The sequence below is a fragment of the Lontra canadensis genome, unplaced genomic scaffold (genome assembly GCF_010015895.1).
Source record: "Lontra canadensis isolate GAN:19392208 unplaced genomic scaffold, GSC_riverotter_1.0 scaffold228, whole genome shotgun sequence".
NCBI classification, from domain to species: domain Eukaryota; kingdom Metazoa; phylum Chordata; class Mammalia; order Carnivora; family Mustelidae; genus Lontra; species Lontra canadensis.
Genome location: NW_022631222.1, coordinates 587,009 through 612,861, shown reverse-complemented (window position 1 = coordinate 612,861; position 25,853 = coordinate 587,009). Strand labels below are relative to the sequence as shown.

Genomic DNA, 25,853 nt, shown 5'->3' with positions numbered 1-25,853 from the left:
TGAGAGGTAACCAGGGGGGTGCAAAGCCTTGGGAAAAAGATGGCCCAAGGTCTGTTTCATTTTCAGAGAACTGAGAAGGCCCCACTGACCTGAAGTCTAGATGAGAAAAGACTAGCGGTGGGAGGGCTAGAAAATTAGCAGGGCAATGTTCAGAAGGAAGGACCTGACAATTTCAGTTGAAGGCCTTGAAGGGCTTTAGGCAGAATAGGGACAACACAGTTGTATGTTTTAGAAAGCACATCTGGCCACTATACAGAGGTGACAAGCGCAAGTACAGACAGTGGACTTTAGTGCTTTCGCAATCCTTGGGAGGCATTCGGAGGGCCCCACCCAGGCAGGTGTGGCCCGGATGAGGAGTGAGTGAAGAGGGAGAGAGAGAACATTCGGAAAACTACAGGACTCAGCACTGAGTCAAGGTGAGGAGGAGAGAGAAGGGCTGTGACCTTCATCAAATGGGGAATCCACAAGAAGAAGCACATTGTAGGGGAAAAAATAAGTATTTCAGTTTGAAACTTGACTGGTTGAATTTGAACTGCTTGTCAAACATGGAAGTGGAATATCCAGTTGGCAGTTGGATGTTTGGGCCTTTAAGAGAAAAAGAGTTGGGTGCCTGGGTGGCTCAGTTTGTTAGGCAACTGCCCTTGGTTCAGATCATGATCACAGGATTCCTGAATCAAGCCCCACTTTGGGTTCGCTGCTGGGCAGGGAGTCTGCTTCTCCCTCTGCCTCTCTCCCCAGCTCATGCTCTCCCCTCCCCTGTCAAATAAATAAATAAAGTCCTTAAAAAAGAGAGAAAGAGGGGCACCTGGGTGGCTCAGTAGGTTAAGCCTCTGCCTTTGGCTCAGGTCATGATCTCAGGGTCCTGGGACCTGGGCCCTGCATTAGGCTCTCTGCTCAGTGGGGAGTCTGCTTCCCCCTCTCTCTCTGCCTGCCTCTCTGCCTACTTGTGATAGCTGTCTGTCAAATAAATAAATAAAATCTTAAAAAAAAAGAGAGAGAGAAAGAAAATCACTAGAAGAATATTTATTTATTCATGTATTTATTTTTAAAGATTTTATTTATTTATTTGACAGGGAGAGAGATCACAAGCAGGCAGAGAAGCTGGCAGTGGGGGAAGGCTGGGGAGGCAGGCTCCCTGCTGAGCAGAGAGCCCAATGCGGGGCTCAATCCCAGGATCCCGAGATCATGACCCGAGCTGAAAGCAGAGGCTTAACCCACTGAGCCACCCAGGTGCCACTAGAGTATTTAAAAAAGAGAGAGAGAGAAAGAGAGTGAGAACCAGAGTGAGGGCAGACTAGAAATACTGAGGAATACTATGCAATCAGCAAAACGTTGGTAACTTAAGACTGGGGACGAAGAAGGCACCCAGAGACTGGCAGAGAGCTGGGAGCCAAGTCTAGGACCCTTGTGATGAAAATATCTAAGGAAGAGAAAAGGAGGACCACAAGGGAGCACTAAGAAGGAATAGTCAGAGAAGCCACAGGATAGACAGAACGTCCCTGCCAGGGACCCAGAGTGCAACTGGCCCATGCCCTGAAGCCTAGAAGATAAGGAATGAAGAGAAGCCTCTTCATTTGATGACTGGAAAGACAGTAGGGGCACTGAGGGAGGGGGTGTAAGGGCCATGCAGCCCTGATCAGCCCCAGGGGCCAGCCAGAGCATGTGCAAGTTCTGGGGACAGATTTTGGCACCTGGGAGGTATATGGATCCCAGTATGTTATTTAACTACTTAAGCATCATTTCCCACCTCTGTAAAAGGACAATGTTACAACTATGGCCTGGGATTGTTGTGAGGATTAAAATAAGGTTGTGCATGGAAGGAACCCAGCATAAAATGAGTAACTGTGGTTGCATCCACCCAAACCCTGGAGTCCCCATTTTCTCTCCTACAACTCACCTCCAGTTGGAGGCGCTTCCTGTCTGCCAGACCACCCCAAATATCCTTCATATAACCACTCCTCACCCTTTCCACCCTGGTCCAAGCCACCTCCATCTCAGTCAATTACTGCCACCACCACCACCACCACCACCACCACCACCACCACTACTACTACTACTTCTTCTTCTTTTTCTTCTTCTTCTTCTTCCTCTTCCTCTTGCTCTTGCTCTTGCTCTTCCTCTCCTTCTCCTTCTCTTTCTTCTTATTCTTTAAAGATTTTTATTTATTTATTTGACAGCCAGAGAGGGAACACAAGCAGGGGGAGTGGGATAGGGATAAGTAGACTTTCCACTGAGCAGTGAGCCCCCCCATGCAAGGTTGGATCCCAGGACTCTGGGATCATGACCTGAGCCAAAGGCAGCCGCTTAACTACTGAGCCACCCAGGTGCCCCACTACCATCACTTCTTAACAGTTTCCCTACTTCAACCTTTGCTCCCTCTCTCCCCACTTGCCCTCACCCAGTGATCGGAGTGACTTTAAGTCTGACCACAAGTTCCCTCTACTAAACACTCTCAGAGTAGAAACAAGTCCTTAACAAGAGGGCAGCAAGGCCCTACCTACCTCTCCGCCCATCTTTCACTTCTTTCTGGCTTCACACACCACACAATTCACCCTGCCACTCTTCCTGGCCACAGAGAAACTCACTGGGCATCCTCTAACTCAAGGCCTGGCCAACAGTTCTCCTGGACTGCTGCCTGCCTCCCTCCCTCCCTTGGGCCTTCACTTAAAATTTCACCCTTTTTCTTAAAGATTTTTATTTATTTATTTGACAGAGATCACAAATAGGCAGAGAGGCAGGCAGAGAGAGAGAGAGAGAGAGAAAGCAGGATCCCTGCTGAGCAGAGAACCCGATGCGGGGCTCGATCTCAGGACCCTGGGATCATGACCTGAGCTGAAGGCAGAGGCTTTAACCCTCTGAGCCTCCCAGGCGCCCCAAAATTTCACCCTTTTTCTGACCTTCCCAGGCCCAACCCCCTGCACTCCTTAAGCTCCTTTCTTGATTTGCGTCTTTTTGGCATTTATAACTATCTAGCATTTTTGCGTATTTCATTTAAGCTTTTAAATTGTCTTCTGGCCTGTAAACTCCACGAGGGGCAAGGATTTTATCTTATCTTATTTTATTTGGCCAACCCTCCCCGCATTATTACTGCTCCATTTTCAGTCCCTGGGACGACACCTGGCACTAGTAGGTGCTCAATAAATACTTGATTTGCTATACGATGGGAAGACAGGAACCATAAGTTTTGCGTCTTCCGGTTCCTTCAACTGCGAATTTGGGGTATTACTACCTGGCTTGCGTCCTCGGGTTGTTCCCAGAAAATGATGCTGGAGTAAGCGTTGTGACTGGCCAAACTCCATTAAGGGCGCGTCGCTGGACTCCCAGGACCCGCCAGGGAGGCTCCGCGCCGGGGCTCGCCACTCCCCTGCCCTCACGCCCCCTCCGGCCTGGCGCCCGCACGCCCCGCCCACCCGGCCCGCCCTCTCGGGTTGGGCCAGAGGCGCCGGGCGCCGGGAGGACGAGGAGGCGGTGCCTGGAGGCTGCGGGAGCGCGGCGTCGGGGCCTCCAGACACAAAGAGCCGCCAGCGGGACAAGCCGTGGGTTCCCCGCGCGAGCTAGCGCCCTCGGCTCGCGCCCCTGTGCCCCGCGCGCGGGGGAGACCGGAGGCGCCCACCGCCCAGGTGAGCGGGGCTGGGGCGGGGCTGCGGGGCCCGCCCCTCCGCCGCACGTGCGACAGGCCCGGGAGCGCGCCCCTCGTGAGGGCCGCGGAAGAGGAAGGCGCGCGGTCTCCGGGGCTGCGCCCTAGGCAGTCGGCAGGTGGGGACGAGGGGGTCCGGGGCCCTGAGACTGTGGGCGCGGCGGGATCGTGGGGCGAACCCCGTGACACCACCAGCCCTCGTCTCGGCGCCCGGAACCGGCCCCTGCACTGGATCTGTGACCTCCTTTAGCCTCCGGGTACGGGACTCCAGGTTCGGTCAGCCTGAAGTGTCGGCCGCCTTTTTTCCGTCACCCCGGAAGGCTGGGAGGGGGACGCGGGGGCGGGAGGTCACTTTAAAAGAACGTATCCCCGCGGGACTCTAGCATCTCCACCAAACCTTTGAAAACCAGGTTGTGCAGTCGCTGCCGTTCCTGCAGCGTGCGCGATCCTCGCAAGCAGTTTGCCGCTTTCCGGCCCCTGTGCTGAAGGGGACAGTTAGCTCCTGGCGGGCGGTCGGGATGGGGCGAGGGCTGTGGTCCTCGCTGATGACGCGGAGGTTAAATGGCAGAGCTTGAGCCGAGGCCGCTGACTTTCCTCTGCGGACGCGCGGCTGCCAGGATCGCCCAGATGCCAGGTCCCTCAGCTGCCCCCTTCACCTGCACAGCACGAGGCCCAGTTCCTCCGAGCAGGCAACTTAATCCACAGCATGTTAAGATTTCATCCCTCCGTATAGAAACTTTTTAGGATGTACTTGCTTCCTTTGGTTGTATCACGAGTTTGCACTTGGGAAAATTGAAATACCATGCCACTCTCAGGGACTCTAAACTCCGTTGCTGGTTTTATGTGTTGTACTCGTTGTTCAGCAGGGTCATCCCTTTTCCCCCATTGGTGGGCTCAGTCACAAATCCCGTGTAGGAGTCTGTCCAGTCTTTTTGGGTGTTTCACACTAATAAATCGTGCTCTGGAGTCTTAGACCAAGCCGTCCAACAGTGGAGGGGGATGGGTGTCCAGGGCAAGAACTGTGGAGCTGGATGGCTTGGGGAAGGTCAGATGATGCTTAAGATTTCACCACCAGCACTGTCAGTAGGAGAAAGGGATTATGGATGTCCTTGAATTTTTCTTAGAGGCCTTCAGTGGGATTTCCAGGTTTTCCGCCTTGGACTTAGGATACATTAAAAAACAACAACAACAAAAAAAGGTACTTAAAACTGGTCTGTTAAACAGAACACTGAGCAGCCTCACAGTTTTATGAACTGTGTGCAGGAGTCTGTATATTAAAAGAAAAGTGCGGGGCGCCTGGGTGGCTCAGTGGGTTAAAGCCTCTGCCTTCGGCTCGGGTCATGATCCCGGGGTCCTGGGATTGAGCCCCGCATCGGGCTCTCCGCTCAGCGGGGAGCCTGCCTCCTCCTCTCTCTCTCTGCCTGCCTCTCTGCCTACTTGCGATCTGTGTCAAATAAATAAATAAAATATTTAAAAAAAAATTAAAAAAAAATAAAAGAAAAGTGCTAAGGCAGTTAGATAAGTAGTGTACCATCATGCAGTCCCTTTTCTGTTTCATTTATACATCATCTGTTAGTGGCTTAAACTATTACAGATTGAACTAGTCTATACTGGCAAAAAAAAAAGAGTCTTGTGTCTTTGTATGTAGTTCAGATTCAATAAAAAATAGAGGATAATTGGGATGCCTGGGTGGCTCAGTGGGTTAAGCCTCTGCCTTCAGCTCAGGTCATGATCTCAGGGTCCTGGGATCGAGCCCTGCATCGGGCTTTCTGCTTGGCGGGGAGCCTGTTCCCCCCCTCTCTCTGCCTGCCTCTCTGCCTACCTGTGATCCCTCACTCTCTGTCAAATAAATAAATAAAATCTTTAAAAAAAATAGAGGATAATCATTTTTTGCAGGATGAGGAAATAGCAGGCCTTCTCTGAAGAACCAGAACTTTAGATAACATTTAACACCATCAAATTAGGAACAGAACATTTTATAGAGGAAAAGTTAGGGTATGGACATTTTTTTTTTCAGTTGAGGACTTTATATAATCTTTGATGGAAAACTTTCCTGTATTATTTATCTATATACGTTGTTTACAGGGCTGCTCCGAGATGGGTGAGCTGACAGTCATTTGCTAACAGCATGTTGGAAATCCCTTAGTGTTAATGTGTCCTTTGTTCTGGTCCTTAGTCCTTATGAACATTTGGTGGTAGAAAATAGAGTAACAGAAGAGTTGCAAAGTTCTAAGTATTCAGCGTATTCAGATTCTGCCTTTTATGGTGAGAGACTTTAAGTGCTGGTTGGTGGGGACTCTGTTTTGGGGGAAGATGGCACATGCGGTTTTTGAGATTTGAGAGATCCCTCTGACCATATTCTTTCTGCTGTGGACACTTAGCTCTGAATTTTAGCAGTAATAGGTGACTGCTAGATCTCTCTCTCCTTGTGTGGCTCAAGAAAAGACAAGAATAAGGAGGCAGAAACACCATGTCCTAGTTTCGTACCTTGAGATGGAAGCTTCAGAGGGGCAGTCGGGGCATGGTATGGATCCTGACTGGAGACAATGGTGCCCTCTGACCTGGAAGGGCAGCTCCAGGGCCATGGCCACTTTGCTATCCATTCCGTGGTCGTTCTGTAAAAGGCTGAATAGCAGTGACTGTAACTAGACCTAAGATTTGGGCTTACCTGAGTCCTTGGCTTCAAGTACAAATTAAGAATTCAGGCTCAAGGCCAGAGATTTGGTTAATCACAAGCAGGAGGCCAAAACTTTGGGTCAGATTCTACCTGGAGCTATTTGGAGGCCTGCAGGAGCAGAAGGCTTTCCTCCCCCCCATCCTTAGGGTAACCTTGAGCCTCCTGGTAAGACTTTTGCCAACAAAGGATTTTTTTTTAAAAGATTTTATTTATTTATTTGACAGACAGAGTTCACAAGTAGGCAGAGAAGCCGGCAGAGGGAGGGGGGAAGCAGGCTCCCTCCTGAGCAGAGAGCCCGATGTGGAGCTCGATCCCACGACTCTGGGATCATGACCTGAGCTGAAGGCAGAGGCTTAACTCACTGAGCCACCCAGGTGTCCCCACCAAAGGATTTTTAATGTTGCTTTCTGTAAACCCAGGAATGGAGGAATCTTTTTGGATGGTGTTCTGTGTTGATGAAAGTTAGAGCATGTAGCTGGCACTGCCTGTACTCCTCTGTCTCTCTCAACCCTGGATTGTCCTTCCTTAAACTTCAAGATATACTGGCTTCTTGTTTCTCAAAGACTGGTACATAGTCTCCCTTGAGTTGAAATCATTTGTTTCTCAAATAAACAAACACCCTCTAGGTAATTCTAATGCTCTCAAGTTTGAGAAACGCTGGCATATGCTAGCTTTTGTGCATTGACTTAGTTTGTATTTCTTTTTTTTTTTTTTCCAAAGATTTTATTTATTTATTTGAGAGAGAGAGACAGAGATAGTGAGAGGGATTACAAGAGGAGAGGAGAGGGAGAAGCAGGCTCGCTGCTGAGTAGGGAGCCTGACGCGGGGCTCATCCCAGGACCTTGGGATCATGACCTGAGCTGAAGGCAGACACTTAACCAACCGACCAACCCAGGCACCCCAACTTATTTTGTATTTCATGAGAGGAAACCAGCAGATATTTTTATGATGACACACAGGCTCATAAGCCAGTTATTTTATCTTGGGATCTATTTTGTTTAATAAGTTAAAATTTTGGTGTGTTGGAGTTTGTCAAAGTGGACATCATTTGTTCTTGTTAAAAAGATCTGAAGGGAAATCATTCTTCACATTGTCTAGTTTTGTCACCAAGAGACCAGGGCTCCATTTCTGAAAACCAGCATAGCCAGCACACAAGCCATGCAGAGGGCCCAAGGGACACACTCTACCTGTGTGGTGAGCCACAGAAGCCCTCCAGTGACCAGGTACCTAAAGCCTGCCCTCCCACAGGCCCCATGCACCCTGCCGCCATGGAGCAGCAGCAGGGAAGTGTGGAGTCTATCACAGACCAAGGCGGGATAGGCCCCCTTCCAGCTGGTGACTGGTTCAATGGCCCAGAAGCCAATGATGCAGAGGCCACTAGGTGTGTTCCTCCTCATTCTTAAAGAGTCACAGAAGCCACCCTCCCTCTTCCTCCAAATGTGAGACAGCTACAACCAACATGACAATGTGTGAAAAAGGGGCAGGCTGGGCCCCCAAATACTGGTTCAGCTACTGGAAAAACCCATCCTGAAGTATTGTATCTTTCCTTCCAGATTCCCTACCTGTTTAAACCAAGACTGAGTTGTGTTTTCCATCATTGTTAGCTAAAAATATCCCTACTGATGGACATCCACAAATGTAAAATTCTTAACTGAAAACTTAAAAAAAAAAAAAACTAGACAATGTGAAGAATGATTTCCCTTCAGATCTTTTTAACAAGAACAAATGATGTCCACTTTGACAAACTCCAACACACCAAAATTTTAACTTATTAAACAAAATAGATCCCAAGATAAAATAACTGGCTTATGAGCCTGTGTGTCATCATAAAAATATCTGCTGGTTTCCTCTCATGAAATACAAAATAAGTTGGGGTGCCTGGGTTGGTCGGTTGGTTAAGCGTCTGCCTTCAGCTCAGGTCATGATCCCAAGGTCCTGGGATGAGCCCCGCGTCAGGCTCCCTACTCAGCAGCGAGCCTGCTTCTCCCTCTCCTCTCCTCTTGTAATCCCTCTCACTATCTCTGTCTCTCTCTCTCAAATAAATAAATAAAATCTTTGGAAAAAAAAAAAAAGAAATACAAACTAAGTCAATGCACAAAAGCTAGCATATGCCAGCGTTTCTCAAACTTGAGAGCATTAGAATTACCTAGAGGGTGTTTGTTTATTTGAGAAACAAATGATTTCAACTCAAGGGAGACTATGTACCAGTCTTTGAGAAACAAGAAGCCAGTATATCTTGAAGTTTAAGGAAGGACAATCCAGGGTTGAGAGAGACAGAGGAGTACAGGCAGTGCCAGCTACATGCTCTAACTTTCATCAACACAGAACACCATCCAAAAAGATTCCTCCATTCCTGGGTTTACAGAAAGCAACATTAATTATTATTATTATTATTATTATTAATTATTCTTATTTTTTTAATTTTTTGAACTTAAAAATTTTTTTGGTGGCTGTTTTTAAAGCATGCTCTCACTGTGTACCAGGCTCTGTTCTCTGCTTTCGGTAAATTCTTCCATGTGGTGCTCATAGGAGCTGAGCCAGGGCATGCTCTCGTTCCCATCCCAAAGATGGGGTTATGCTCAGATCCCATGGTACCAGGATCTGGACAGGCTCTCTGCAGATTCTCTGCCTCCTAGCACATGGGATTTCCAACTATGTGTCACTGCCTCAGCAACTAGATGATTTCCGTACACGAAAAAGAGAGAGTTTTTAATGCTGTTAAAAAGCTGTGACTTACACAATCTGTCTAGATGTGTGAAGTGAGTGAGAGGTAAGGGAAGCGGCAACTCAAATTCTGTATGTAAGCAGTAGTTGTGCTTTGCACTAGTAGGCATCATGTGTGTCCGTGCCCAAGGGAATAACGTTAAAAAGATGAGTCTGAGTTGGGTTTGGGGCTGTAGCCACCACCAGCCACTCTGTGGTCCTGCCAGGGCAAACTCCTAGGAGTGCCATTCACACCAGGGGCCTGTGGGGTCTCCCTCAGGGTCACTGATGGCATCAGACCATGAACATAAGAACCAACATCAACTAATGTAATTAAACAGTCACTGATTTGGGGCATAGTTTAAGGGCACCAGAATTTCACTAAAAAGTTATACATTATTTAAAAATCAACAGAGTGGTCTGCTCAGTCAGATTTTGACAGCAGGTTGCCATGCCCCAGGGCAAGCTCCAGGTATCCAGAATATCTTTACCTGCCCTGGCTGTCCTCAGGTGGCCTGAGGAGGGAGCGGCTAGGACTGCCAGTCCAAGTGGCCTCCAGACTTTTGGCTATGTTCATAAACATGGACAAAACTGGGCAAGAGTGGGCAGTACCACCCGGTCCTCAGCTGGGGAGAGACTACAGAACAGATGAGCCTCCTTGCATACCCAGGGGCTGTGTGTCCCCATGAGGATGGGGTAAAAACAGAGTTTATCATCCCTTTGATAACAGGGAGGGTAGTGACTTCTGCCCCAGGGAAACCCAATTCCCAAGGGCTGACTGTACCCCAGGCAGTTAGCTCACTGGGTTCGGGTGACTTGCTTTGTGGTCTGACTTCATCAAGGTCACTGCTCCCCAAAGACCTAAATGAAGAGAAGAAATAGTGAGTTTGCCTCCTGAGTTGGCCAGAAATATAGATGCCCAGTTTCTAAACCCTACGATCTATAGTGGCCTATTCTCACTGCCAGTAGCACTCCTCAGAAAACTGGTTCAAATAGGATGTTTGCAGGGGTCCTGCCTAACTCCAACTTAGCCAGGTCTGCTCTGTGGCAAAGTGCTTAAAAGTAAGCTGTTCTTGACCCATTTTAAATTCTTTTTCAATTTTTATTATTTCACATTGTACACATAAAGTAAGACTTTGTTGCTTGTAGATTTTACTTCTGAAAATTCTCATAATTCAGGGCTCCTGGGTGGTTCAGTCAGTTGAACATCTGATTCTTAATTTTGGCTCAGGTCATGATCTCAGGGTCCTGGGATCAAACACCAAGTTAGACTTCTGTGCTCCGCAGAGTCTGCTTGAAATTCTCTCTCCCTCTGACCCAGTCTACCCCCAATCCCTGCTCATGTACACGCTCTAAGTTAATAAATAAAATCTTAAAAAATTTTTTAAAAAATCTTTTCTCTTAAAGATTTTGTATATTCATTTGAGAGAGAGAGAGAACAAGCAGTGGGGAAGGGCAGAGGGAAAAGGAGACTCCCCACCCAGCAGAGGGGCTTGATCCCAGAACCCTGAGATCATAAGCTGAGCCAAACGCAGATGCTTAACAGACTGAGACACCCAGGTGCCCCTAGGTAAATAAAATCTTTTTAAAAAATTCTCATAATTCACATTCTTATAAAGGGTAATTGCTCTGCTGTGGATGCCATCCTAAGTGGCCAAAGTTAAGGTCGCCTGTAAAGAGACATCACTGTGCCTCCTTGATGAGAGGTATGGAGAAGGACACAACCTCACCCACCTCACCCTGGGGTATCCCCACCCTAACCTGACTCTATGTGGAGACATCAGACGAACTCCCATTTGTGTGATGTTCTACAGAGTAACTAACTGGCCTCTGTACTTCAAACATTTCAAGGTCAAGAAGCACAAAGAGGAGGAGCTATTCTAGTTGAAAGAGGACTAAAGGGACCTGACACCTGAATATACTCCTGGACCCTGGAATGGAGCTAGGAAGGACATTGGAAAGAGCTATAAAGGACATTATTAGGACAATGGACAAAATTTGAATGAGTGGTGAAATAGACAATAGTATTATATCAGTGTCACATTTCCTGAGTTTGATCATTCTATTGTCACGTGTCCTTGATTGCTAAGTGCATACTGAGATATTTAGAGATAGGAGGGCACAAAGTACGAAACAATCTGAGAAAATGAAGAAGGGTGGGGAAAGAAAATGATACAATGAGCATGATAAATGGGGCAAAGTGAAAACAACTGGTGAAGCTCTCTGGGTAAAGGGTATTTGGGAATTCTTTGTACTGTTTTTGCAACTTTTCTATAAACTTGAAATTATTTTAGAATAAAAAGTTACAAAAACAGTTGTCTACTCTGTATTTACTGCAATCTAAATACCTTACTTTTTTTTTTTCATGTTACAATGTCTCTGAATTTGGGATGCATCATGTAATCCATGCTGTATTAGTATTGTGTCAGATTTTGACAGCAGTTTTTCTTTTTTAGTCATTGGTTTTAGAATCAGTGACATCTTAGATCTGGTGAACTGTGGTATTTTCTCTGGCTTTGTTGTCTGAAGAGGTGGGAAAAAAGAAGACAGTCCTTCCAGTGGTTTTATCATTTTCCTTCCCTAATGCTTCAAAGCAGACCAGACATCCAGCTGCCTTTGCTCATTCTGCCTCGGTGCCTTCTAGATTTCAGACTCAACACATTCAGCTGAATTTCTGTCTTTACCTCCAGCACTCCAGACTGCTCTTCCTTTGTGTTTGCTGTCTCAGGGAGCAGAAACCTAATTTTTAGCCAGTGATGGCCTGGGAATGACCCCATGGGAAGAGTATAGGGAAGAGAGATGAGTTGGGGGCGCCTGGGTGGCTCAGTGGGTTAAGCCTCTGCCTTCAGCTCAGGTCATGGATTCAGGGTCCTGGGATCGAGCCTCGCATCTGGCTCTCTGCTCAGCAGGGAGCCTGCTTCCTCCCTCTCTCTCTGCCTGCCTCTCTGCCTACTTGTGATCTTGTGATCTCTCTATCAAATAAATAAATAAAATCTTAAAAAAAAAATAAAATGGGAGAGCTTTTTAAAAAGGCTCTTACACTATCATTTTTCAAAGAGCTGATTCCCTTTAAGCAGACAACCCTGAGCTCATAGGTCAGTGAAGGACAGGTGTGTGGCCGGGCTCCTGCTTCTTGACTCTCAGCACTTGCTCCCAGGTTTCTTTCCTGTTCTGAGTCCAGCTCTGGGGTGAGTCAAGGTGGGATTGATTTGTATATTGGATGATCAACAGGGACTGCTGGGCATAGGTGCATTTCATAGAACTTGCAGTAGCCTGGTGCTCCTGAGCTTCTCTCTGCACTGGGGCCATCAGGCACTGCAGTGTTGGAAACTTCTGTGGCAGAGCGCCAAGTCTCATTAGCTCTTGAGCCCCTTGTGTGTCAGCCTTGGAAAGGGCTCCATTCCATGTTATTTTGCATCAGCCCAGGATCCCACAACATTTTATTTTAGTGTATTTTGTTTGGCATGGACTTCAAGCAACTGCAATAGTGAAATACAGTGATTTCCCCAGGGCCTGGTTTCTTAAACTGCTGTGTTTCATCCACATTGAAGATGATTAGTTCTTGGCAATTCTGAATCTGCGTTATGGCCACTGAGTTGTTGCTGTTGACACTGACCTTCGCAGCAGGCTCATTCTTTAGAAGTAGAAACCTAAAATCTTCAACCCACTGTTGGATTCTGTGGACTTTTAAGTATGTGTAGAGAACAGAGAAGATCAGTATTTACCTTTAGCTCTTAATTGGACATTTGGAATTTCAGATGTGAAAGTTGGGACAATAATGAGGGGAGACTATCATGGTTTTCTAAATAAATCTTATTGGTTGCATTATTTTATTCTCTTATATTGTTTATAGCCAACACGAAACAAAGATTACATCCTGGTTCTGGTAAAGAGAAGATATCTCACTGTTTTATAGCAGATGAATAGAAATAAATTGGGATATGGATTGTCTGGTTTGGGGGACTATCAAGTTAGTGTTCATTCCTTATAATTAGGTTTACTAATACAAAATTCTTATAGAACATTAGGTTTGGTTTAAAGCTAGAAGAGACATTGCCCCATATATTATGGATTTCAGAGTCCTGACTAATGCATGGAAAAACTTTCTTATTCAAAACCACTTTGTATGTTTGGATATTATTAGTAGTCATGAGGCAGGATGTGAAAGTTGGTAGTTCTGACTGTGGAGTTAGATCTCAATATGTGTTCATTTACTAGCTCTGTGACTTTGAGGAAATACTTAACCTCTCTATGCTTCGATATCCTCACCGTTTTTTGAAATTTATTTTTATTATTAACATATATTATTTATTTCAAGGTTACAGGTCTGTGATTCATCAATTTTACACAGTTCACAGTGCTCATGAAAACACATACCCTCCCCAGTGTCTACCAGCCAGCCACTCTATCCCTCCCATCCCCTTCTGCTCTAGCAACCCTCAGTTTCCTGAGATTAAGAGTCTGTTATGGTTTTTAAATAACATGGAGGACATAGGGAGATGGAGAGGAGAAGGGAGTTGAGGGAAATTGGAAGGGGAGATGAACCGTGAGAGACTATGGACTCTGAAAAACAATCTGAGGGTTTTGAAGGGGTAGGGGGTGGGAGGTCAGGGGAGCCAGGTGGTGGGTATTACGGAGGGCACGTATTGCATGGAGCACTGGGTGTGGTGCATAAACAATGAATTCTGTTATGCTGAAAAGAAATAAAAAAAAAAAAAAAAGAGTCTGTTATGGTTTGTCTCCCTCTCTGGTTTGTCTTGTTTCATTTTTTCCTCTCTTCCCCTGTGATCCTGTCTTGTTTCCCAAATTCCACATATCAATGAGATCATGTGATAATTGTCTTTCTCTGATTGACTTATTTTGCTTAGCATAATACCCTCTAGTTCCATCCATGTCATTGCAAATGGCAAGATTTCATTTCTTTTTTGGGCTGCATCATATTCCATTATGTATATATCTTAATTATCCATTCATGTCGATGGACATCTGGGTGCTTTCCATAGTTTGGCTATTGTGGACATTGCTGCTATAAACATTGGGGGTACATGTGCCTCTTTGGATCAATACATTTGTATCTTTGGGGTAACTACCCAGTAGTGCAATTGTTGGGTCATAGGGTAGCTCTTGCAAATGGCAAGATTTCTTTATTTGTTGGGGGCTGTATAATATTCCATTGCGTACATATCTTCTTTATCCATTCATATGTTGTTGGACATCTGGGCTCTTTCCATAGTTTGGCTATTGTGGACATTGCTGCTATAAACATTGGGGTGCAGGTGCCCCTTCAAATCACTGTTTGTAACCTTTGGGTAAATACCTAGTAGTACAATAACTGGGTTGTAGGGTAGCTCTATTTTCAACTTTTTGAGGAACCTCCATACTGTTTTCTAGAGTGGCTGCATCAGCTTGCATTCCCAACAGTGTAGGAGGGTTCCCCTTTCTCTGCATCCTCGCCAGCATCTGTTGTTTCCTGACTTGTTCATTTTAGCCATTCTAAATGGTGTGAGGTGGTACCTCAGTGTGGTTTTGATTTGTATTTCCCTGATGCCAAGTGATGTGGAGCACTTTTTCATGTCTGTTGTGTCCATTGGCCATTTGGATGCCTTATTTCCAGAAATGTCTGCTCATGTCTTCTACCCATTTCTTGATTGGATTATTTGTTCTTTGGGTGTTGAGTTTGATAAGTTCTTTATAGATTTTGGATACTAGCCCTTTATCTGATATGTCATTTGCAAATATCTTCTCCCATTCTGCCCATTGTCTTTTGGTTTTGTTGACTGTTTCCTTTGCCGTGCAGAAGCTTTTTATCTTGATGAAGTCTTAATGGTTCATTTTTGCCCTTGATTCCCTTGCCTTTGGTGATGCGTCTAGGAAGAAGTTGCTGTGGCTGAGGTTGAAGAGGTTGCTGCCTGTGTTTTCCTCAAGGATTTTGATGGATTCCTGTCTCACATTAACACTTTTTTTTTTTTAATTTATTTGACAGACAGAGATCACAAGTAGGTAGAGAGAGGAAGGGAAGCAGGCTCCCTGCTGAGCAGAGAGCCCGATGCGGGGCTCGATTCCAGGACCCTGGGACCATGACCTGAGCCGAAGGCAGAGGCTTTAACCCACTGAGCCACCCAGGCGCCCCTCACATTAACGCCTTTTACCCATTTTGAGTCTATTTTCGTGCGTGGTGTAATGAAATGGTCCAATTTCACTCTTCTGCATGGCTGTCCAATTTTCCTCACACCTTTTGTTGAAGAGACTTTTTTCCATTAGATATTCTTTCCAGCTTTGTCAAAGATTAGTTGACTATAGTGTTGAGGGTCACCCTCTGGGCTCTCTAGTCTGTTCCATTGATCCATCTAGTCTGTGCCTTGATGATCACAGATTTGTAACAGAGCTTGAAGTCCGGAAATTGTGATGCCGCCAGCCTTAGTTTTCTTTTTCAACATTCTTCTGGCTATTTGGGATCTTTTCTGGTTCCATCAATATCCTAACCTTTAATATTGGGATAACAGTGGTGTCTCCCTCACAGGGCTAATAAATTCTTAAGTACTTAGGAATGTGCCCATTGAATGATGAGATAAAAAAATATGAGTTTTCTTTTATCAAAAGATTATTTGGCAAAAGCAAGCAACCTACTGAGGGGTCAGAGGTTAGAGACCTCTTTCCTGTGGCTCTGACTATGCAAGACTTACACAGCTGGAAGTAGAGTGTTAAGAAAATCTCCTAGTGCCCTTTTTATTTTTCTCCCTCAACCTTTAAAGGTCACTTGACTGAAATAAAAATAAACAGCAACAGTGGTCCCACAAAAAGAAATGTCATGATGGCAAAATATGCAAATACTTCAAAAAATAATAAATTAGGTCCTTAAAGGAAAAGAATGTATTAACCAAGACCTTGTTATCCTCCAGGTTCTGTGCTCATTTCCTGTAGTGTGTATTTTGTGGAGTTGAAACCGGAGTATGTGCTAGATTTCTGCATTGTTCTACTACTTTCAGGTGGTTGTTTTTTTTTCCCCTTTTTCCTCACCCCCGACATCACTGGTGTCAGCAGTCTGACACATGCTTTGATTGGGATGTCATCTCTGCCATAATTTCAGGTAGTTTTTTTTTTTTTTAACGGACAAGTGGTTGTTTTGATGGAGTTTACAGGTTTGTCTGTTGACAAATACAATGGTGTTGAGGTGTTTGCTTTTGTTAGGCTTTTGATTTTGTTCTGAGCAATTAGAGACTTCCAATGAGCATTCTATGAAGAATTGCAGTCTTCCTGTTTTCTTACTCTGTGGATATAAAATGTATGCACCTTCCTTCTTTCTTGTAGTCCTGCCAGCTGCTTACCACTGCCCACTCACATTGCTGGTGGGTGAGTGTGCTGTGGGATCGCTGATCAGAACTTCCCCACTGGCTTCTCTGTGAGGGAGGGTGCAGGAGGGTCAGCCCTCTGCCCTAGTGTGCCGGATAGATGGAATCAGGTTACCTATGCCCTGGTGTGAAAAACTCTTAAGTTATTCTAATTTGGGTTTCTTCACTGACAAACAAGACTGTGCCTATTCAGTGTTTGCTTATTTTTTTATAATGAAAAGCAAGATTGTGCCCTTAGGTAATCAGCCTCTTTTCTTGATTCTCTTGACGACATCGTTCTACCCAGAGAATGCTGAAGCAAGCAGCAGCATGCTCCCTGTGCTCACCTCCTGGTCTGTATTTGCTAATAATATGTGAACAAGGAGGTTTCACAGTAACATGCAAGGAATAAGCCACTCGCTCAGTTTCTCAAACATTTTAGAAAAGAAAAAAAAAGTTGGTATTCATATGAATTCTCTTCTGGAATTTCTAGCATTTGATAGAGAACCAAATACTCCACCTAGTGAACTGGTAAAGCTCTGGGTGGTTCTGTGACCAGTAATAATATTTCTCAAATGCTGAGTGTTGGGGGAGCTCCCATTCTTGGATGTGAGTTGCACAACAGCATTCAGGAAAAAAGAGTTGGCCCGGCCTGCCTCCCTGCTTGCCCTTGTGCCAGTGCTCCTCTTTTACTTCAAAGAGAAAACTCAGTGCCTGCTTGTCTCTCTGGAGATCTTCTTCACCCACATCTCCCCTCTCCTTCACAGTGGCCTCCCGGGAGGAGGTGGTGACACGCCTCCCGGGAGGAGGTGGTGACACACCTCCCTCCATTTGACGGAGGCTGCTGTTGGGGGATGGGAGGGAGATCGCAGCTTCAAAGACCAGCATTCCACACCATTGCTGCTCAGATGGGAGTGAGGTTGAGACCTTTTGGGAAGTTAGTGATCACAGGCCCTCAGAGGTAAACTGAAATTATTTTGTTCAATAAAACTAGGTATAAATGCCTTAGCATTTATAAATCTGCAGCGGGGTAATTAACTCAAATTCAATACACGTTTTATTCTGTTTTTTTTTTTTTTTTAAGATTTTATTTAGTTATTTGACAGAGAGAGATAACAAGCAGGCAGAGAGGCAGGCAGAGAGAGAGGAGGAAGCAGGCTCCCTGCTGAGCAGAGAGCCCGATGCGGGGCTCGATCCCAGGACTCCGAGATCACGAGATCACGACCTGAGCCGAAGGCAGCGGCCCAACCCACTGAGCCACCCAGGCACCCCTTATTCTGTTTTTTGATTCCAAGACAGCAGCTAGACTTTGGTGTTCCCTTGCCTTCAGGGGGCTTTATGTTATAGGGCTGAAGGCAGAAGTTTCTGGAAAACGATCTCCTGCCCCTTAAAAAAATTGCATATGCTGGGGCACCTGGGTGGCTCAGTGGGTTGGGCCTCTGCCTTCAGCTCAGGTCGTGATCTCAGGGTCCTGGGATCAAGCCCCACATCCGGCTCTCTGCTCGGCAGGGAGCCTGCTTCGCCCTCTCTCTCTGCCTGCCTCTCTGCCTACTTGTGATATCTCTCTCTCTCTGTCAAATAAATAAATAAAATCTTTAAGAAAAAAATTGCATATGCTTAAATTGACGTGTGTGTGTGTGTGTGTGTGTGTGTTTGTGTGTGTGGCGGGGGGATTCTGAGAGTTGAAACACACATATAGATTTGTAACTGTCCCAACAGTGAGAATACAGAACAGTTCATCACCAAAAAAACACTCTTGCTACAGCTTGGTAGTCCTAAATCTTGCCCACCCCTTTGCTCACCCTGTATTTCTGCCTTTTCTAGAATGTCGTATCAGTGGAATCTTAGAGCATGTAACGTTTCCAAACTGGTGCCTTTTTCTCAGTATTTGTGTTGTTGCTTCTATTAACAATTTGTTCCTTTTATTGATGAGTAGCATTCAAGGTGAGGATGGATGTTAATCCACTCACCACTTGGAGGATGTTAAGCTGTTTTCCAGTTTTTGACATTGTGACTACAGCTGCTATAAACATTTGTCATACAGGTTTTGTGTGAACATGTTTTTGCTTTTTCTTGGGTAGGTACCAAGGTATGGGTTTGCTGAGTCTCACAGTAGGTCTCTGTTTAATTTGGAACTGCTTTCTTTCCAGAGTGGCTTTACCATTTTGCATTTCCAGCAACAATGTATGAGAGTTTAATTTGTTCTCCTTGCCAGTTCCTGCTATTGCAACTTCTAAAAAATTTTAATGTTAGCTATTCTAATAGACCTGTAGCAGGTATCTCATTACAGTTTTAATTTACATTTCCCTAGTGGTGAATGATGTTGAACATCTTTTCATGTGCTTATTTCCATCTGTATATTTTCTTTGGAAGTGTGTCAGTACTAGTGTTTCTCAAGTGTTGTTTTTCTCTTTTAAATTCAGTTGTTTTCTAACTGTTCAGTTTTTTTCCTCTAACTGTTCAGTTTTAATAGTTCTTTATATATTCTCTATGCAAACCCTTTCAGGGATAAGTGGTTTGCAAAGATTTCTTCACAGTTTGTGGCTTGTCTTTTCATTCTCTGACCAACGCCTTTCATAAAACAAAAAGTTTTAATTTTGCTGAAATCCAGTATATCAATGTGCCTTGTATAGATTTTACTTTTTGTCTTATGTTAAAAAGTCCAGGCCATAGATTTCCACCTATGTTTTCTTCTAAAAGTGCTGTACTTTTTACATTTTATGTTTTTAGTGTTGATAAATTTTAAGTTAGGGACGCCTTAGTGGCTCAGTGATGAAGCATCTGCCTTCTGCTTAGGTCATGATCTCGGAGTCCTGGGATCAAGCCCCATCTGGCTTCCTGCTCAGCAGGAAGTCTGCTTCTCCCTGTTCCTCTGCCCCTTCCCCCCACTTGTGCTCACCTACACACATGCACTTATGCTCTCTCAAATAAATAAATCTTTAAAAATTTTTTTTAATTAAAAAAAATTTTAAGGATTTTATTTATTTGACAGAGAGAAAGATCACAAGTAGGCAGAGAGGCAGACAGAGAGAGGGGGAAGCAGGCTCCTTGCTGAGCAGAGAGCCCTATGCAGGGCTCATTCCCAGGACCCTGAGATTATGACCTGAGCCAAAGGCAGAGGCTTAACCCACTGAGCCACCCAGGTGCCCCAAAAATTTTTAAAAAATTTTTATTTAAATTTGTACTAGGTTTGAGGTTTACATTAAGGGTTTTATTTTTTTTTCCCTTTTGCATGTGGATCGTTCCAACACCATTTATTGAAAAAACTATTCTTAATCAAATTTTTTGGCAGTTTTGTCAAAGATCAAATGGTTGTATTTGTGAGTCTGTTAGTGAAGTCTCTAGAATCTGTTTCATTGACATATGTGTGTGTTTGTTTATCCCTTCCCCAATTCCACACTGTCTTGATAATAGAGCTTTAAAATAACCCTTCTTTTTTTTTTTTTTTAACCGAAATTCATTTAGTCATACATCATCATTAGTTTCAAATGTAGAGTTCAGTTATTCATCAGTTGCGTATAACACCTAGTGCTCATCGTATCACATGCCCTCCTTAATGCCCATCACTCAATTACCCCATCCCTGTAACCAACTCTCCTCCAGCAACCCTCAGTTTGTTTCCTATAGTTAAGAGTCTCTCATGGTTTGTTTCCTTCTCTGATTTTTTCCCATTCAGTTTTTCCTCCTTTCCCCAACAGTCATCTGCCCTTTTTCTTATATTCCACATATGAGTGAAACTGTATGATAATTGTCTTTCTCTGACTTATTTTGCTTTGCATAATACCCTCTAGGTCCATCCATGTTGTTGTAAATGGCAAGATTTCATCCTTTTTTTAAAAAGATTTCATCCTTTTTGATGGCCGAGTAATATTCCATCATATATATCTCTCACATCTTTATCCATTCATCTGTCGAGGGCCATCTGGGCTCTTTCCATTTTTTTTGGGTATTGTGGACATTGCTGCTATAAACATTGGGGTGCAGATGCCTCTTTGGATCACTACATTTGTGTCTTTGGGGCAAATACCTAGTAGTACAATTGCTGGGTCATAGGGTAGATCTATTTTTAACTTCTTGAGGAAACTCCGTAGTGTTTTCCAGAGTAACTGTACCAGTTTGCATTCCCACCAACAGTGTAAGAGGATTCCCCTTTCTCCTTATCTTTGCTGAAACTTATTGTTTCCTGACTTGTTAATTTGAGCCATTCTGACTGGTGTGAGGTGGTATCATATTGTGGTTTTGATTTGTATTTCCCTGATGCCAAGTGATGTGGAGCACGTTTTCATTTGTATGTATTCTTTGGAGAACTGTCTGTTTATGTCCTCTGCCCAGTTCTTGACTTGATTCTTTGTTTTTTTGGGTCTTGAGAGCTTGATAAGTTCTTTATAGATCTTGCATACTAGCCTTAATGTAAGTCTTAAAAATAGGTAATATGGATTCTCCAGTTTTATTCCCTTTTTACTGGAATACTTTTGGCTATTCCTTTCCATGTGCATTTTCATCTGCTTGTCTATGTCACTTCTGCTGGGATTTCTGTTGGAATTATGTTAGTTTGAGTAGAATTGGAAACTATATTGCATCTTCCAATTCAAAAAAATGGTATGTCTCTCCATTTATTTAGATTTTCTTTGATTTCTTTTATGGTTTTGTGTTTTGTGTTTCAGCATACAAATCTGCACATTTTGTTAGAATTATATTTAAGTATACACCTTTTTTGCAAAAATGTTGTAAATAATATTGTTTCATAAATTTCAGTTTCAAGTCCACAGAAATATGATTGATTTTTGTATGCTGACCTTGTATTCTATGGTTTTGCTAAACTTACTTATCAGTTTGAGGAGATTTTTTGGGTAGACTTTTTTGGGATTTTTTTACATAGACATCATGTCATCTGCATATAAGAAGTTTTATTTCTTCCTTTCCAGTTTGTATGACTTTTATATTCTCCTTCATCACACTGACTAGGACTTCCAGTATGATGCTGAACAGATGGGGTGGGACTGGATATCCTTCCCTTGTTCCTAGTCTTGCTGAGAAAACATTCAGTGTTTCACTATTAAGTATGATGTTGGTTGTGGGCTTTGTGTAGATGCTCTTTAACAGCTTAAGGAAGTTCTATTCATAGTTTGCTGAGAGGTTTTATCATGAATGGATGTTGAATTTTTTTCAAAAAATTTGGCGTGAACTTTTTTTTTTTTTTTTTCTAAGATTTTATTTATTTGACAGAGAGAGACTGCAAGAGAGGGAACACAAGCAGAGGGGAGCTGGAGAGGGAGAAGCAGGCTCCCCGCAGAGCAGGAAGCCCGATCATGCAATGATGCGATGATGCGATGATGTGGGGCTAGATCCCAGAACACTAGGATTATGGCCTGAGCCGAAGGCAGATGCTTAATGACTGAGCCACCCAGGCACCCTGGTGTAAACTTTCTATTCAAGTGTAATTAATATAGTTTCAGGTTTACAGTATAATTCAGCAGTTCTATACATTTATTGGTGCTTGTGGAGATAAGTACAATCTTCGTTTGTTTTTGTTTTTTGTTTATTTTTTTTAAATTGCACTGTCATTAACAGTGTTAGTATGTAGGGTACTATTAGTTTCAGGTGTACAATAATCAGCAATTCTATATGTTACTCAGTGCCCATTGGACAAGTATATTCTTAATCCCCTTCCCTATTACACTCATGCCCCACCCACCTCCTTGGGCTGTTGAATTTTTGAAATGCTTTTTCTGCATCCATTGATGTGATCTTGTAGTTTTTCTTCTTTAGTCTGTTGTTACGATTAATCATTGATTTTTGAAAAGTCTTGCATTTCTGTGGTAAACCTACCTCATAGTGTATCTTATATATTCTGTATCTCATCTGTATCTCATCTTATATATGCCTATGTTTGATTTGCTAATTTGTTGAGGAATTTTACATTTGTATTCATGTAGGATATTGATCTTAGTGCTTTCCCTTTGAATTTTTTTTTTTTTTTTAAGATTTTATTTTTTGGTTGAGAGAGAGCACAAACAGGGGGAGCAGCAGAGGGAGAGAGAGAAGCAGCCTTCCCACCAAGCAGGGAGCCTGATGCGGACTTGATCCCAGGACCCTAGGATCATGACCTGAGCTGAAGGCAGTTGCTTAGCTGACTGAACCACCCAGGCGCCCCTCCCTTTGTATTGTGATTTTCTGGTTTTGTTATCTGGGTAATGCTGGCCTCATAAAATGAGTTGAAGCATTATCTCCTCTTTATTTTCTAGATGATATTATATAGAATTGGTGTTACTTTTAATTTAAGTATTTGATAGAATTTGCTAGTAAAACCAGCTGGGTCTGCTGCTTTGGGTTTTTTGGAAGTATTTATTATTCTTAAGAAAGGCAGACTGCCACATGCAGCACCTCATTTGGATGTGGCTGGAGTCTTGGAAGATTGACTACCCTACATTCTCCTACAAATGGACTTTGAGAGCTTTTTTGGAGGTTCTAGTAGAGGAGCACAGCCAGTTATATATCCTTGACCAAAGAATGGTCCTCCTAAATTGGGGGAGGTGGTCCTCTTTGATCCCATGTGCAGCTTGGGAAGGGACACACATGTAGTGGTAAGGGAGGAAGGGAACTGCCACCCAGCCAGTCAGACCAGCTCATTCAATCCTGGCAATCAATGGGATGACAGATAATGTGGCCTGATCACCCCCATATATTTTTGGAAGATTTTAAGTTATAAATTCAATTTCTTTTAATAGTTATAGGGTTATTATTTAGATTATCAATTTGGTATTGGAAAATTTTTTATACTTTGTGATTTTTAAGGAATTGGCTCATTTCATCTAGGTTGCTGAACTTACTTGTTCATAGTCTTACTTTTTTGTCTTTTCAATATCTACAGAACCTGTAAAGATACTCTCTTTTGTTCCTAATGGCAGTTTGTGTCTTCTTTATTTTGTTTCTTCTGTTAGTCTTGTTGGAGGTTTATCAATCAGCTCTAACGGATATCAGCTTTGAGTTTCACTGATTTTTTCTCTATTTTGTGCCTCAATTTCATTGATTTCTTCTCTTATTTTCATTCTTCTGCTTGTTTAAGTTCATTTTGCTCTTTTTTCTAGTTTTTGAAGTGGAAGCTTGAGGAAGTTTACTTCTATTCATAGTTTGCTGAGAGTTTTTATCATGAATGGATAGTTGAATTTTTTTTCTGATTTTTAGCGTGAACTTTTCTAATACAAGTATGTAGTGTTATAGGTTTTCCTCTGAGAGCTACTTTAGCTACATTGCACAGGTTTTTATAGGCTGCACTTCCATTTCCATTCAGTTTAGTATATTTAAAAACTTCCCGTGAGATGTCCTGTCTTTGACCAGTGGATTATTAAGAAGTACGCTGTTTGATTTCCAAATGTTTAGAGATTTTACTCTTATCTTTCTGTTACTGACTTCCAGCTTAGAAGAAGGTGTATTGTGCTGGTGTCTTCTTTGATGGTGTAGTGTTAGGGCGCTGTTCTGTTCAACTCTAGCTGTAATGATTTTCTGCCTGCTGGAGGTGTTGGTTACTGATAGAAGGGTGTTGACATGTCCACCTGTAAGAGTGGATGTTTCTTTTTCTCCTGGCAGTTTTATCAGATTTTGCCTCTTGTGTTTTGATACTCTGTGGTTAGGTTCATACACTCAAGGATTGTTATGTTACCTTGGAGAACTGTCCCCTTTATCATGGCATAATGTCCCTGATAATTTTCCTTGTTCTAAAATCAATATAGCTACTCCAGCTTTTTAAAAAAATTTTATTTAAATTCAATTTAGTTAACATATGCTATATTATTAGTTTCAGCGGTAAAATTTTAGTGATTCATCAGTTACATATAACACCTGTACTCATTGCATCATGTGTCCTCCTTAACACCCATCAATCACCCAGTTACCCCACCCCACCCATCTTCCCTCCAGCAACCCTCAGTTTGTTTTCTGTAGTTAAGAGTCTCTGATGGTTTGCCTCCCTCTCTGATTTTATCTTATTTTATTTTTCCTTGTCTTCCTCTTTGTTCATCTGTTTTGTTTTTTAAATTCCACATATGAGTAAAATCATCTGGTATTTATTTTTCTTTCACTGACTTAATTTGCTTAGCATAATACACTCCAGTTCCATCTACATCATTGCAAATGGCAATATTTCATTTTTTGATGGCTGAGTAGTATTCCATTGTATATATACACCACATTTTTTAAATTTATTCATCTGTCGATGGACATCTGGGCTCTTTCCTTAGTTTGGCTATTTTTGACATTGCTCTTATAAACTCTGGGGTGCAGGTGTCCCTTCAAATCGTTATGTTTGTATCCTTTGGATAAATACCCAGTAGTGAAATTACTGGGTCAGAGGGTAGCTCTGTTTTTAACTTTTTGAGGAACTTCTGTACTGTTTTCCATTGTGGCTGCACCAGTTGCATTCCAACCCACAGTGTAAGAGGGTTCCCCTTTCTCCGCAGCTTTCTTTTGATTAACGTTAGCATGGGATAGTTTCCTTTCTCTCTTTTAACCTATGTGTGCCTTTATATTTAAAGCAGGTCTCTTGTAGACAAAATATAGTTGGGTGTTGGGGTCCCTGGCTGGCTCATTGGTAGAGCCTGTGACTCTTGATCTCAGGTTCATGAATTCAAGCCCCACACTGGGTGTGGAGCATACTTAAAATAAATATATAAACACACACACACATACACATACAGAGTTGGGTCTTAATTTTCTCTCCACACTGAGAGCCTCTGTCTTTTGATTAGTGTATTTATTAGACCATTCATATTAAAAGTGATCATTGATATAGTTGATCAATAAGTAACATATTTGTAACTGTTCATTGCATTTATTCTTTGTTTTCTTTTTTTCTTTTAAGATTTTATTTATTTATTTGAGGAAGAGAGAGAGAGAGAGTAGAGAGGAGCAGAGGGAAAAGGGCAAGAAGACTCCATGCTGAGCTCAGAGCCCAATGTGGGGCTGGATCCCAAGACCCTGAGATCGTGACCTGAGCTGAAATCAGGAGTCAGATGCTCAACTGACTAAGCCAGGCACTGCTCTTTTTTTTTTTTTTTTTTAAATAAAGATTTTATTTTTAACTAATCTCTACATCCGGTGTGGGACTCAAACTTAAAACCCTGAGATCAAGAGTCACATGCTCTTACCAACTGAATGAGTCTGGCACCCCTTCTTTGTTTCCTTTAATTTTTTCTGCCTTTTTTTCTGCCTTCTCTGATTTTAATCAAGCATTTTATGTGATTCTGTTTTCTCTCTTCTCATAGCATATCAACTCTTTTGAAAAAAAAAATTTAATGGTTGCTCTAGAGTTTGCAATATACAGTTACAACTACAGTTGACCCTTGAACAATGCTGGGGATTAAGGGCCTGCCCCACAGCAGTCAAAACTACATGTAACTTTGGACTTCCCCAAAACTTAATAGTCTTCTATTGATTGGACAGCTTACCTATAACAAACAGTTGACTAAAATTTTTTTTTAAACATTTTATTTATTTATTTGACAGAGATAGA

At 43.1% G+C, this 25,853-nt stretch overlaps 1 protein-coding gene and 1 non-coding gene across 2 annotated transcripts in view; one reads left to right on the top strand and one right to left on the bottom strand.

Annotated features, from left to right (window-relative positions):
- The first annotated feature begins 3,563 nt into the window (after positions 1 to 3,563).
- Positions 3,564 to 25,853, top strand: part of NINL (ninein like) — a 156,933-nt gene continuing 134,643 nt past the window's right edge. The window contains exon 1 of the mRNA XM_032849436.1: positions 3,564 to 3,620. The gene's annotated coding sequence lies outside the window, so the exon portion shown is untranslated. The remainder of the gene's footprint in view (positions 3,621 to 25,853) is intronic.
- Positions 16,033 to 16,093, bottom strand: LOC116862237. Its single transcript, XR_004381613.1, has one exon. It is a non-coding gene; the product is annotated as a small nucleolar RNA SNORD104 (small nucleolar RNA).